Raw genomic sequence first — 11,283 nt, 5'->3', positions numbered from 1 at the left:
CACATGTGATACAGTTTCAGCTAGAAAATGACGATCTGTCCAAGACGGTCGATCAGAATATTCAGCGGGTGCAGCATGAAGAAGATTGGAAGACCATGCAGCTGGAAAAGAAGGTGAAAGACATGACAGACCGCCTGGAGAAGGCGCAGGCTCAGCTCCTCTCTGTGGCTTCTGCCTCTGACATGGACCGCTCAGGTTTCCCAGGTAAGAAGTGTGTTTACTTCGTGGAAGTGTCATGCATTTGTCAAATTAATGATGATGTTATATACAATTTTGTAGTAATATTCATACTTGTGTGTCCGGCAGGCCCCTCCGAAGCTTTGTGTGGAGTAGCTTTGCGTAAAGCTATTTGAGATCAGCTGCTAACTGGGAAAAGTCTGGAATTGATTTTGGGTTTGCCCCAAAATGAGACGCAATGAATCCGAAGACCGACCCCTTTAAAGCAAATCTCACTTTCTTTCTTTCTTTCTTTCTTTCTTTCTTTCTCACCGGTTCTCATATGTTCCCGTGTTGTAAATGTGTTTCTCCACTCCATTTGAACTAGTTTGTTTAAGAAAATAAACTATTTTGGGATGTTTATTTATTTTTATTTTGTTCGTTCATAGACAGGAACACAGGAAAAAAATGTATTTTTGTTTTGCTGTGTCTGACAATATATTAAGATGTATAATGAAATACGAAATAAATACATACTAAAGCTACACTGTAAGAAAAGTCAGTGAATTTTACGGTGATAAACTGTTAAATCACAACAGTAAGAGACCGTAAATTGTAAATCGGTTATATTCAGTTTATCGGACAGTGAAACACCGTAAATACAAATATCAGCTAAAACAATAATTTGTGCATGTATTTCTTGTATAGAATACATTTTGTCACTGTTAAATGTACTACGCATTGTACTGATAACGGAAATACACCGTAATATGAAAAATAATCCATACCGTACATTTTGCACTCATTTCTTTTAAAACATACATTTGGTTACTGTTAAATGTACGGACCACTGTGCTGCCAATGGAGAAATAACACATTATACATTTAACAGGCAGCCTCGTATGTTTTGCATTTATTATTCGTATAAAATACATTTTGTCACTGTTAAATGTACTAAACATTGTACTGATAACGAAAATGCACCGTAATATGAAAAAAGATCCATACCGTGATTTTTGCATTCATTACTTTTAAGAAATACACTGTGTTGCTGTTAAATGTACGGACCATTGCACTGCCAATGGAGGTAAAACGCATCATACATTCAACAGCCGGCCCCGTATTTTTTGCATTTATTATTCGTAAAATAGTCGGTATCTCACTGTTAAATGTACTAAACATTGTATTGTAACGGAAATACACCGTAATATGAACAAAAATCCATACCGTGATTTTTGCATTCATTACTTTTAAATATTACACTGTGTTACTGTTACATGTACGGACCATTGTACTGCCAATGGAGGTAAAACGCATCATACATTCAACAGCCGGCCCCGTATTTTTTGCATTTATTATTCGTAAAATAGTCGGCATGCTAATGACTTGAATCCAATTGAGCCTTAAAGAGGGTCCTCTTTTGTCCATCATATGTGAATATTAGGACAACAAGCCATTTCCAAGTTTTTTCAAATGCACCCAACAGAGATGATTCGAACCAGATGGCACTTATTTTCCCAAATGGCCGAAAGCCAGTTTTCACCAGTCTTTTCTCTAACTTTTTATACTTTAAATCAGGGTAGAGATTTGACTCATTTTCTCCTTGGGAAACCCTCATCACCATTACCTACCTATAATCTGGACTTCGTAGCTGCAAGTTAAGGTCCCCAAAAACAGCCCCAAAGGGCTTAATTGATGCCTTATTCCCTTATATGAGTGGATTTTTTGACATATGCAAGAATTGCCATAATCTCTCAAATATGGGTCCCAGAACCCACAGATTAGCGAGCAGCATGTCCAGCGGCGTTGGCAGACCTACAGAGCGGCCCCGTCTGAAGTCACGTTAACCTAATTCATGATATAGATTAGACCGGACCGTGTACGTTTTAGTGATCTGTTTTACCGTTAATTCGGAAAAACCAAAATAAAACCAAAATAATAAAAGTTCAGAGTTGTAGGCACTGATATTTATTTTTCCACCGTATTTTGCTGTTGATTTAGTGAACGTGAAGTAGATGCAAAGTCAAAGTGTTTACCAGTTTTAAGTGTATTTAAACCATAGATTTAGTCATATTTACCGGTGCCTCTAGGTTATTGATACAGATGTATTTAATGCTGATTATTTCATCTGATATTTGATGTTCATGGTTAATTTGCATTAGTTGTATACATCATGTATTTACATGTTATATTTGTGTAATTTAAGAACTCAACATACATGGAAGAGCGAGCTTGTGTTCATGATCATGAGGCATGGCATACATTGCCAATAATTGTACTATTTGCAAATATATAAAATATACTAACATTGTACGTCTAATGCTGCGTTCACACCGGTCGCGTTGATTTTTTGACGCGCGTCGAGATTACATACAAAGTCTATGCACAGACGCGATGAGACTGGCCCGCCTCGATTTTGCGATCCCGCGGCGCGTTGGACGCGTTATTGCAGTGCGGTGGACGCGGTGGACGCGTTGGACGCCGCAAAATCGCCAACGCGCGAGTTGAAATTTTTCAACTTCAGCGACATAATCGCGTGACGCTGTGGCGCGATAGCCTATCAGCGTTGAGTTGCTCCCCCTGTCATCACTGGCTTCCTGCCGTTGTTGAATCAGGAAATAAATCCTGTCGCCGTCTGTGTTCACCCAGAGCGCTACGATACCTCATATCAACAGAGACCGGACCAAACTATGTGTATGCATGTGTGTGTGTAAACCATACGGTACAAACAATAATTAGACGCTGCCGTATTTACGTCTACGTGACGTTATTGAGTGCTGGTGGAGCTGCTACGATGTTAGCATAGCCTAGCACCGATCCATCAGAGCTCCATTGAGAAGACCAGTAACCTACAAATCGGTATCATTACGTAGTTATTTCGGAGTCCCTTTTTGTCGGAGAAGACAAGTACAAATCGGCATCATTACGTAGTTATTTCGGAGTCCCTTTTTGTCGGAGAAGACAAGTACAAATCGGCATCATTACGTAGTTATTTCGGAGTCCCTTTTTGTCGGTTTATTGCCGTTGAATCACAGCCAAATCAGTTTATTTTGTGTTCCTACAGCTGTAGTAAACAGCGACCGGTGGCTTGCTAGACACAGTGAATACAGCTCGATACAATCCACGGAGCTCCTCTGAACAATATTATGAACCAGACATGACGGCGTTTGGCATTCCGATGTTTGAGGGACTTCCACAACACGTACAAAGCAGCAATTGTCCTTATTCCTGTCATGGTTGACGGCGGAAAACAATGGCGGCCAGATCGAGGCTTCCAGGACGATAAACCACGCCCCCTCTCCGGCGCTACGAGATTTTGCGGCGACCGGTGTGAACACGACCGGCGGCGCGTTGGACGCTTTTTTGCAGTGCGTTGGACGCTTTTTTGCAGTGCGTCAAAAAATCAACGCGACCGCAGGCAGGGGAGGGGAGGCAGCTCCCCCCCCCCCCCCCTCTTTGTTCAGCGGTTAAGGTCCAGCGAAAATCGAACGGAAGTACTCGGTCCTTCGTCATCAGCTGTGGCTGCTCTGGTCGCTGCCTCTGGTTGACGTGGGCGGGCTCTTGTGAACTCATGACAATGTCACAGGTGACAGCTATTTTGGAAGGTGTCTTGACTGCAAAGAAAGAAAAAAGCAGGGACTCGAGAGAGATTAGGCCCTAAAACACGAGAATGTGTAACATAGGGGATCAGATTTTCTCTCTCGGGTTAAAATCGTAATAATATTACTAAGATATTATTGCATGGCTGGATACCTGAGAAGCATTAGGCCCTAAAACACTAAAGGTGTGAAATAGGGGATCAGATTGTGTCTCTCTCAGGTTAAAGTCAAAAACGCCCCCTCCTTGTTCAGAGGAGAGGGAGCGATCAGGGGAGGAGGGGCAGCCCCTCCTTCCCTTGCTTTCAAGGCAGCTCAGAATGAGCTAGAATAATGGTGGCAAAGAGACTTCACTAAGGAAAAAAAGCAAACCGCTCGCCCACGACAAGCCACGACAAGCGGACTAAATGGCCCACGCCAGTCCAAAAATGGCTGAACCTTCCCTTATCTTTCCTCCAGGGTGGAGAGGGAATGATGCACTCACTGAGGTCCTGCTTGAACAAGCCTCTCAAATAGGGACCAATATGCATGAGGGATTACGAAATGAGGGACACGACAAGGTCAATAGGTTTTTTGAAATAAAATCTAGTTCCTCTTCCTAACCTTAGAACACATCCAACACAAAGTGAGGTCACGGGTCAACAGTGAACGATGGTTGATGGCTCCAAGACAGCTACACCAGGAAAAAAGAAAAAGAAAAAAGGCAAGCCAGTATCCCATCAAGCATGGGCCTCACGTTGACTTCTGTGACCTCACACTTTACATTCCACAAGCCGTCTGGATCATCAGCTGCTCAGGGGACAAGATTTTGCCTAGAATGAGCCTGGACAGCCATCTATTGGCATTCAGGTGAACTCCAAAATCACCTTACACTTGAACTATATAGGAGCGGCTCTGTTTCTTTTCCGAGTTGCTCTAAATATAGTTCGGGTCTTTAATCCTTTAAAAGTATATAATTTTTGTTTGTTACTTTACCAGTTCCATTCTTATCAGCCGTATATTTTACACGAGCTTCTCTGATTTTTCAGTTTCTCCTGCGAGGACATTTTGTTCATTTCTTATTTTATATTTTTTACGATCTTATCCTTTATATTAAGTAGGGATTATATACACATCGTTTGAGTGTTTTATGCAGTTTTTACAAACTGAGCATTTATATTTTTGGTTTTACAACTTTTTCAAACTTTTAAGTTGAATATTCTAGTTAAGGAAGGAGAGAGCCTTTTCAGATTTTTATGTTTTGATTTCTACACGATTTCTACCCTGGTCATTATGTGAAAATGAATCTTGGACCAGATGACTGGCCCAGCCCAACGATCTATGAGAGAACTTCTTCATGCATCGATTGTACAGCTGGTATAATAAGAGACGAGATTGTTTGAGAGGGCATACATGCTTCAGAAATCCAGCGTGCTCCTGAGCTGTGCTTTCATATGGCATACAGAAGGGCGAGGGCAACAGCAGCTAACAATATCCTTCACGATTGTATAAAACTTAAATCGGCTGCGAGATAGCACGCCTCAGGCTAGAAAGGACAGGTTGAAACAGGTAGTCATTTAAGGTTTTCTCTTTCTTTGATACTTTACTGCTATTTTTGTTGAATACTTTTATCCTCATCCCCTGGATATATTGGGTTTAACCTCTCATCCCTGAGGTCTCCAGGTTAACCACACCGAATCTCCAAGCTCGGGGCAGGTCCAGTTGGACCGGCGGGTTGTACCATGAAATGAAATGAAACTTTGTGCACTCACATTAATTGCTGCTTCATTGTTCCTGACATATAGGACATGTGTAAAGAAAAGGTTCTGAAAAAGAAGCTGGATAAACTGAAACGGGAACATGAGACCCTGGAACAGAGTTTCTGCAAGGTAAATGCTTTGATTGAGTTGCACTGTGTTATGTTGACACGTTGAAATGTTAGCTTGATTCATGTACACCTGACGTGGCCAAATGCTTCTTTACTTTTGAATATTTGTGTGAATGTTTTTGCATTTGCTTTTGTCTGTGCACATGTGATACAGTTTCAGCTAGAAAATGACGATCTGTCCAAGACGGTCGATCAGAATATTCAGCGGGTGCAGCATGAAGAAGATTGGAAGACCATGCAGCTGGAAAAGAAGGTGAAAGACATGACAGACCGCCTGGAGAAGGCGCAGGCTCAGCTCCTCTCTGTGGCTTCTGCCTCTGACATGGACCGCTCAGGTTTCCCAGGTAAGAAGTGTGTTTACTTCGTGGAAGTGTCATGCATTTGTCAAATTAATGATGATGTTATATACAATTTTGTAGTAATATTCATACTTGTGTGTCCGGCAGGCCCCTCCGAAGCTTTGTGTGGAGTAGCTTTGCGTAAAGCTATTTGAGATCAGCTGCTAACTGGGAAAAGTCTGGAATTGATTTTGGGTTTGCCCCAAAATGAGACGCAATGAATCCGAAGACCGACCCCTTTAAAGCAAATCTCACTTTCTTTCTTTCTTTCTTTCTTTCTTTCTTTCTTTCTCACCGGTTCTCATATGTTCCCGTGTTGTAAATGTGTTTCTCCACTCCATTTGAACTAGTTTGTTTAAGAAAATAAACTATTTTGGGATGTTTATTTATTTTTATTTTGTTCGTTCATAGATAGTTCACAGGAAAAAAATGTATTTTTGTTTTGCTGTGTCTGACAATATATTAAGATGTATAATGAAATACGAAATAAATACATACTAAAGCTACACTGTAAGAAAAGTCAGTGAATTTTACGGTGATAAACTGTTAAATCACAACAGTAAGAGACCGTAAATTGTAAATCGGTTATATTCAGTTTATCGGACAGTGAAACACCGTAAATACAAATATCAGCTAAAACAATAATTTGTGCATGTATTTCTTGTATAGAATACATTTTGTCACTGTTAAATGTACTACGCATTGTACTGATAACGGAAATACACCGTAATATGAAAAATAATCCATACCGTACATTTTGCACTCATTTCTTTTAAAACATACATTTGGTTACTGTTAAATGTACGGACCACTGTGCTGCCAATGGAGAAATAATACATTTAACAGGCAGCCTCGTATGTTTTGCATTTATTATTCGTATAAAATACATTTTGTCACTGTTAAATGTACTAAACATTGTACTGATAACGAAAATGCACCGTAATATGAAAAAAGATCCATACCGTGATTTTTGCATTCATTACTTTTAAGAAATACACTGTGTTGCTGTTAAATGTACGGACCATTGCACTGCCAATGGAGGTAAAACGCATCATACATTCAACAGCCGGCCCCGTATTTTTTGCATTTATTATTCGTAAAATAGTCGGTATCTCACTGTTAAATGTACTAAACATTGTATTGTAACGGAAATACACCGTAATATGAACAAAAATCCATACCGTGATTTTTGCATTCATTACTTTTAAATATTACACTGTGTTACTGTTACATGTACGGACCATTGTACTGCCAATGGAGGTAAAACGCATCATACATTCAACAGCCGGCCCCGTATTTTTTGCATTTATTATTCGTAAAATAGTCGGCATGCTAATGACTTGAATCCAATTGAGCCTTAAAGAGGGTCCTCTTTTGTCCATCATATGTGAATATTAGGACAACAAGCCATTTCCAAGTTTTTTCAAATGCACCCAACAGAGATGATTCGAACCAGATGGCACTTATTTTCCCAAATGGCCGAAAGCCAGTTTTCACCAGTCTTTTCTCTAACTTTTTATACTTTAAATCAGGGTAGAGATTTGACTCATTTTCTCCTTGGGAAACCCTCATCACCATTACCTACCTATAATCTGGACTTCGTAGCTGCAAGTTAAGGTCCCCAAAAACAGCCCCAAAGGGCTTAATTGATGCCTTATTCCCTTATATGAGTGGATTTTTTGACATATGCAAGAATTGCCATAATCTCTCAAATATGGGTCCCAGAACCCACAGATTAGCGAGCAGCATGTCCAGCGGCGTTGGCAGACCTACAGAGCGGCCCCGTCTGAAGTCACGTTAACCTAATTCATGATATAGATTAGACCGGACCGTGTACGTTTTAGTGATCTGTTTTACCGTTAATTCGGAAAAACCAAAATAAAACCAAAATAATAAAAGTTCAGAGTTGTAGGCACTGATATTTATTTTTCCACCGTATTTTGCTGTTGATTTAGTGAACGTGAAGTAGATGCAAAGTCAAAGTGTTTACCAGTTTTAAGTGTATTTAAACCATAGATTTAGTCATATTTACCGGTGCCTCTAGGTTATTGATACAGATGTATTTAATGCTGATTATTTCATCTGATATTTGATGTTCATGGTTAATTTGCATTAGTTGTATACATCATGTATTTACATGTTATATTTGTGTAATTTAAGAACTCAACATACATGGAAGAGCGAGCTTGTGTTCATGATCATGAGGCATGGCATACATTGCCAATAATTGTACTATTTGCAAATATATAAAATATACTAACATTGTACGTCTAATGCTGCGTTCACACCGGTCGCGTTGATTTTTTGACGCGCGTCGAGATTACATACAAAGTCTATGCACAGACGCGATGAGACTGGCCCGCCTCGATTTTGCGATCCCGCGGCGCGTTGGACGCGTTATTGCAGTGCGGTGGACGCGGTGGACGCGTTGGACGCCGCAAAATCGCCAACGCGCGAGTTGAAATTTTTCAACTTCAGCGACATAATCGCGTGACGCTGTGGCGCGATAGCCTAACAGCGTTGAGTTGCTCCCCCTGTCATCACTGGCTTCCTGCCGTTGTTGAATCGGGAAATAAATCCTGTCGCCGTCTGTGTTCACCCAGAGCGCTACGATACCTCATATCAACAGAGACCGGACCAAACTATGTGTATGCATGTGTGTGTGTAAACCATACGGTACAAACAATAATTAGACGCTGCCGTATTTACGTCTACGTGACGTTATTGAGTGCTGGTGGAGCTGCTACGATGTTAGCATAGCCTAGCACCGATCCATCAGAGCTCCATTGAGAAGACCAGTAACCTACAAATCGGTATCATTACGTAGTTATTTCGGAGTCCCTTTTTGTCGGAGAAGACAAGTACAAATCGGCATCATTACGTAGTTATTTCGGAGTCCCTTTTTGTCGGTTTATTGCCGTTGAATCACAGCCAAATCAGTTTATTTTGTGTTCCTACAGCTGTAGTAAACAGCGACCGGTGGCTTGCTAGACACAGTGAATACAGCTCGATACAATCCACGGAGCTCCTCTGAACAATATTATGAACCAGACATGACGGCGTTTGGCATTCCGATGTTTGAGGGACTTCCACAACACGTACAAAGCAGCAATTGTCCTTATTCCTGTCATGGTTGACGGCGGAAAACAATGGCGGCCAGATCGAGGCTTCCAGGACGATAAACCACGCCCCCTCTCCGGCGCTACGAGATTTTGCGGCGACCGGTGTGAATACGACCGGCGGCGCGTTGGACGCTTTTTTGCAGTGCGTTGGACGCTTTTTTGCAGTGCGTCAAAAAATCAACGCGACCGGTGTGAACGCAGCATAACAATTTGCAAATTAAATCTTTAAACACACTTTCAAATAAATGTAATATAGTGCATTTTCGAGAGAGAGAGAGAGAGAGAGAGAGAGAGAGAGAGAGAGAGAGAGAGAGAGAGAGAGAGAGAGGGGGGCGGCAGTGGTCGGAGCACCTGTTGGAGGTTGAACTTTTGAACCCACTTCAGCGCGCTTTCTACGCGCCCTTTCTACGCGCTCAGCTCTGCTCTGCTCTGCTCAGCACCTGCGCTGCTCGTCAGCCAACACATTAATTTAAAAAAAGCACTGGTCGCAGGTTGAACTTTTGAACCCACGTCCGCGCGCTTTCTACGCGCTCTTTCTACGTGCTCAGCACCTGAGCTGCTCGTCTGCTCTTCTGTGGGGATTATCCTGAACACTATTGAAGAACAACTGCCTGACTCCTAACAAAACACTTCTTCTGGAGGTAAGCATATCTACATAATGCATTACAGTCGGAGAGGAGAGTAACAGCTTTTTTGAACTGACGTTACCGTATGTTTTTAAAATCAGGATAAGGCTCTCTCTACTAGGACAGTTGGAGGGCTGCTCAGAAGATGTGAAGGATATGGTGCACCTTCTTCTCTCCTATTTTGATGAAAAAGAGGAGAACCTCTTCCACTATGTGGCAGAAACATGTCTGGTAAAAGAAGTAGAAGTGGAAAGCTTACCGGTGACACCATGCATCATTGTATGTGGTAAGTTGATATTTATTTTTACTGAAGAAACCGTAACTAATGTAAGGAAATATTGCATGGAATGCACCGTCATGCTATAAAGTGCTAGGTGTGTTTCTTCCCAGTAGTATTTTCTTCTCTATAATGAATGTGTAATAGATTCATTAAGTTTGACCTATCAGCTTCTTTCCTGAGGCTTCACTGGGACTCTTCTACTCCAAAATGAATGAAATGGACCAGCAAACACCAGCATTTTGAGCTAAAAAAGGTTTTGAAGAATACATATTTGTTGTTCATTCTGTTATTGTTGTTTATTCTTCAAACACCTGTGCCAGCTCAAAATGCTGGTGTTTGCTGGTCCAGATCCACTTCACTTTTTTTTGGATGGTAATGGCTGGTTTGCTGTAATTATTTTCTACGTCTATTTTGTAGGAACCTCCTGCTATGCATCGAGGCAGTTCATGCTAAGTGTCGACGGCAAGGTTGTGAATGACCAAATCCCAAACTTCATTTCTGCCATCTGTTTGATGTTTGGAAGCTATTACTGCCTCAATATCCATGGAATATAGTTCATTTACCGTTTAATTGCATATTACCGTAAACAGGTTTATGAAATCTCTTGTTTTTTATAGTAATGTACCGTAAACAAAAAACTGTTCTCAACTGTGAAATTTACGGTTGCAAAAATATGTACCGTGATGTATTATACATTCTCACTTTATTTTTTACGGTGAAGTTCTGGCAACCACAGCTGCCGGTAATTTACCGTTTAATTGCATATTACCGTAAACAGGTTTATGAAATCTCTTGTTTTTTATAGTAATGTACCGTAAACAAAAAACTGTTCTCAACTGTGAAATTTACGGTTGCAAAAATATATACCGTGATGTATTATACATTCTCACTTTATTTTTTACGGTGAAGTTCTGGCAACCACAGCTGCCGGTAATTTACCGTATATTACACAGGATTTTTTTTACAGTGTATTTGAGATCAGCTGCTAACTGGGAAAAGTCTGGAATTGATTTTGGGTTTGCCCCAAAATGAGACGCAATGAATCCGAAGACCGACCCCTTTAAAGCAAATCTCTCTTTCTTTCTTTCTTTCTTTCTTTCTTTCTCACCGGTTCTCATATGTTCCCGTGTTGTAAATGTGTTTCTCCACTCCATTTGAACTAGTTTGTTTAAGAAAATAAACTATTTTGGGATGTTTATTTATTTTTATTTTGTTCGTTCATAGATAGTTCACAGGAAAAAAATGTATTTTTGTTTTGCTGTGTCTGACAATATATTAAGATGTATAATGAAATACGA

This window comes from Melanostigma gelatinosum (assembly GCF_949748355.1).
Source record: "Melanostigma gelatinosum genome assembly, chromosome: 6".
In the NCBI taxonomy this organism is placed as follows: domain Eukaryota; kingdom Metazoa; phylum Chordata; class Actinopteri; order Perciformes; family Zoarcidae; genus Melanostigma; species Melanostigma gelatinosum.
The sequence above is the reverse complement of the archived record's forward strand: the minus strand, read 5'-3'. Positions refer to the sequence as shown.